We start from the raw sequence: 5,078 nt of genomic DNA on the forward strand, positions 1-5,078 counted from the left end.
ACCCACAATCTTCCTCTATTGTTTTTAACCTTCACAGGTGAGGGGCAAGTGGCTTTGACAGCCTTAAGGTTCTTTGTATTTGGTCCCAGATACTCAAAATTGTATTCTTCCCTCAGCACTTCCCTGGATCACATGTACGGAGAGCAAAGCCCCCAGAATAAATTTCAGATCTCATCCACAGGGTCTCTCTCTCTCTCGGTTCCCAGAACCGCCGACTGCCTGTGGCTCATCTGAACGGAAAGACCAAAAATAGACTATAGACGTAAACTAAAGGTTACATTTGCTAGAAGAGAAAAGTCTTTTCATTTTGTAATATATTTGTTATGTTCTTTATATGGCATCAGAAGCAATATTTGAAGGATGCATCATTTTCTTAGTACTTGTCAGGTAAACACTGGTATGGACCTGTGAAACATCTGTGGGCGTTTCAACAAATGTATAACAGCGGGACTAGGGATAGCCAAGCAATACTCTGACAGCTCGCGTAACTCACGGAGGGGCATATTATCAAGGGGGTTTATCTCCGCTATCATCGCTATTTCCTATTACCAACTTTTGGAGATATTCGCGCTAAGCGCGATTATCTCCAAAAGCTAACACCTGCCCTGAGCAGTTCTTAGCCATGTTATCCAATGGGAGGTGGATAACATGGCTAAGAGCATTAGCTCGGTAATGCATGAATATCGCTGACTTTTCAGCGATATTCATGCATTGCGGCCGATTTTTATCGCATTTGCGATAAACCTTGGTAATACCAAGGTTTATCTGCGATAAAAATCGCCGCAGCTCAGTGGTAAAATTTTGTCTCTAACCAAGAATAGCGATAATTATCGCTATTGCTTGGTAAATATGCCCCGGAATTCCATGGAGTTTTTCGGTAACTTCGCTGAGTGACACTCCATGAGATCCGCCCGGGCCTTATTTTCTGTCCAAGATATCAGGTTCCTATGTGGAGCATACAGACATATTGATCACTTTGATTGAGTTTGCACTGGAAAATAATGTTTTGACCATTGAGTAAAAGTGGTTCCATCAGGCCCAGGGAGCAGAGATGGGCTCATGCTTCTCAACTTCATATGCAAACTGGTACATGTTTTTATTTTAGTTGAGACACATATGGCATAAGGGACCTCAACATCTAACTGAACATCTCCTTTCTGTGGTAGATATATCAATGATGTTGTGTTAATTTGGATGAGGTCTGAATCATTGTCAATAGAGGTTTGTGTCTAGCTAAATCCAAATGATTTGTATATCCAAATGACATTTAAGTCCAGCAAACAGTCCTAAAGACAGAGGCAGCGGACCAAGGAGTCCGCACCTAACCTGTGTTACAATAAATGCAGTTTTACAAATATTTCACACACCACAAGCACCTGCTGCCAAGGTGTATATACTCAAAGGTTTTAAATAGCAAAAAAAGAAATGTAGCGGTGCACCACATCAAATAATAGGAAATTAATAAGAGGAGAGATACAACCCAATCAAACAGGTAAAGCTTTGTGCGATTCTTATCTTTATTTTCTTTTTCTTAAAACTTAAAACACATATGGGATGAAGACAGCCAATGTGTTTCGTCCATGATAATGCACTTCTTCAAGGCAGGAATAGTCACTGAAGGTAATCAGCCAAAATGTACTGTGTCGCAAAGTTTTATACAAAGGATCCACAAGAATTTGCTTCCAAATTATCCACTGGCCATATGTATCATGGGCAGTATCTTTCCTCGTGGGCCAGGTTCTCACTAGCGGTCTGGACTGCATGTCACAAACAACAATAACCCCCAAATGGGTTAATTTAAGCGAGGTAAGGTAGGGCCACTAATCCCTGTTGGGCACTCAGATTGGTGCCCATGCTGCTATGGCCTATCGATTTCACCCAGATGAGGCGCGCGGGCAGGAAAGACAGCAGCCTCACCTGGGTCAAGCGAGAGGCCATATTAATTTCTTCTTATTTGATGTGGTACACATTTATATTTCTTTTTGTACAGCAAATCTAAAACAAGCCTACAGCCTGCAACGCATTGTAGCATGCTTCTAGTGACCATCTGGCAACCCACATGTCAGCAATACCCTATGACGAGATATCAATGATTAAGGAAATTGCAATAAGTCTTGATTATGTGAAATTGAACTAGACCACCTGGTTAGTACATTCTTACAAAGGGGCTATTCCAAAGAGGACACAACAGGTGCTAGGAGAAAAATTGCAAAAATATCCAAAGCATCACTGTTATAGAAATGCAAGAAATATATGAAGAAGGTGGCATACACCACACTCTCTTTCTGTGCACCATACAATAGTGACAGCAATTTAACCTCTAAAATACTACTAAGACATTGGCACATACTTGATACAGATAATATGCACATGCATATAATTCCACCAAAACCAAATTTGGTTCACAAAAGAGAAAGAAAATTATCAGGGACACAGCCCGCAGCAGCTACTTGCCACCTGTAAGTGAGGTCACAAATACATGACTACCCACCACACTGAAAAGTTTCGACAAGTTCAGTACCTGTGTGGTCTGGTACAGCTTCCGCTTCAATGGATGCAAGACCTTCATGATTGAAACCTTCATCAAGTACAACACCAGATATGTTGTCGATCTGTTGATCTGTGCACGCGTGGTTATTTATGTAGGAAGTATAAATCAAGCCTTAAAAGAGCGCATTCAAGAACATATGCGTTTAATGAGAAATAATGACCCAAGTTCCCCATTAGTTAGGCGCATCAGAGACGTGCATTCAACATCTGAAACTCCTATTATTACATTTTAGGGAATAACACAGAAATAATCAAACCCAAGAGGTGGAAACCGTATGGTTGATCTTAGGAAGAGTGAGGCACGGTGGATCATTTAATTGAGAACCATGGAAGTGGGCATGAACCAAGAGAGTGAAATCTATAATTTTCTATAGTAGACTTCAATTTGTTATTTTGCTCAAATTGTGTGAGACATATGTCTCCTCCCACTCCTCTAACCATCTTGTTGAAGCGAGATGTACTTGACAGTGTTGTTGTGTCCACTCTCACTGCATTGTTCACCTTTGGATCCAGTATAATATGTGTTTACGTAAACATAAGCATCAAACAATTATTGAGATTACAACTTTGCATGACAGTATCGATCTGTGTGATCCATCTGGGAACTTTTAATCACAACCATAATGCAGACACTAGTTATCCAAGCAACATATCTTAACGGGTCCAGCTCTGCCGTGGGCACATGACATGATTCTTTGGTGTCCTGCTGCTCTAGAAACTGAACACTGATTGGTCATTATCATTTCAACCCACCTGGCTTACCTGCGTACAACCTATGTTTAATTTGCATTTGTGCTGCAACTGTCTGTTCCTATAGACATGAGCCTGTTCATGAGTCCTTCAATGACCCACTTTTGCAGTTGTCCCAGAAACCTGCAGCTGCTTCAAGATGCCTGGTATGAACTACTCCCTACCGGGGAGTGGGGTGCTTCGGCATGTGGACTTCTGAACTCTGTCTCTAATAACATGGCTACAGGACAGCAGATTACTTCCTCAGTCTCAACCAATAACAAGGATCATGTCTGCACTTGTGGAGCTTTTGAATGGGGCTAAAGAAGAATCTTTGTCTGTGGAGAGTGAATATGTTCTGTAATCACTAAACATTGACCTTGAGGAAGAAATCTTGGGGTCCTGCAGTTCAACCAAATTTGGTCACCTCTCATACATTTTCAGTTCCATTTCTTATAATTGTTTTTACATATTTTACTTATTAGCATTCCATTGAATTTGCTTGTCTTGGGAATTGTATTATATTGTTAGTCACTAAGGGGCAGATTTATGTTAACTGGCGCATCCCCAGGGATGCGCCAGTTAACATGCGCCACAGTGCGCCACAGCTCCGCCACCCTTGGTGCGCCGCATTTATGATGCGGCGCACCATGGGGCAAAAACGGCACAGATGCGTGACGCATCTGTGCCGTAAAGGTGACGCATTGCTGGAGTTGCGTCGCAAGCGCGACGCAGCTCCAGCAAGGCTCGGGGGTGCCCCATCTCCACAATGTTGCGTCAAGACCTACGCCTGCTTCAAGCAGGCGCAGGCTTTTGACGCAGCATTGGCCTGAAAGTGACTGAGTGAAATCTTATAGATTTCACTCAGCCACTTTTGCGAGGCGCACCTGCCCCGGAACGCCCACCCTGCGCCGGAACGCCCACAAGCGGCGCAGGGCTTTACAACGTGACGCATCTGCCTAGATGCGTCACGTTGTAAATCGTTCGTAGGGATGCGCCACGTTTACGCCACATTGCGTGACGCAACAGCGGCGTAAACGTGGCGCAAGTGCCTCATAAATCTGCCCCTAAGTTTTTCTCCTGACCAAGGTAGGGATGCACCTTCTTGGCCCACTGTAGCTCCCTGTTGGTTTTGCATTTTAGATTTTTTATACTGTCTCTGTTCAGCATAGCCACACATAATACCTTTGTTTTTGTGCCATTATTTTAGGAATACGCTGTACATGTTGTTTGTTATTCAGAGACTCTTCTGGGGATTTAGTCTGCACATTTCATGCAAGGTTGCTTAGAATACATAACAAAATGGTGTACTGTTTTCTGTGCTTGCTCAGCAACATTTTATACAAAACATGGTAACACAGCTGTAGCTTTCCAACACAGTAGTTGTTATCATATAAACTGTGCCTCTTCACCTTGGGGGCTAGAGCGGAGTATTCCGGCAGAGAGACTGCTCTTGTACAAAGGCACGCAGAGCTTGACATGCAGCCCTGCATAAACTGAGTTTACAATCGTGATGAGAACAACCTAACTACATACACAAAGTTTGGGCTATGTTTTCAGTTTCAGAGATCACTTATATATCCCTATGCTCACACAGTAAGGGTAGGCCTAACCATACAGATAATTTGCTTGAAGGGGATGTTTATTTTATACAGCCTGATAGCAATGCTAATTACTTTGTTTAGTTGTATCTGCCTAATGATTGCAACCCATTTGCTTCATATTAGACTTCAATAAATGTATTATAAACTTTCTCAGTGTCTTTCTTATGTTTACTATGGTCATGCCACGGTTCCCTT

This window comes from Lissotriton helveticus, chromosome 1_1 (assembly GCF_964261635.1).
Source record: "Lissotriton helveticus chromosome 1_1, aLisHel1.1, whole genome shotgun sequence".
Taxonomy (NCBI): Eukaryota; Metazoa; Chordata; class Amphibia; order Caudata; family Salamandridae; genus Lissotriton; species Lissotriton helveticus.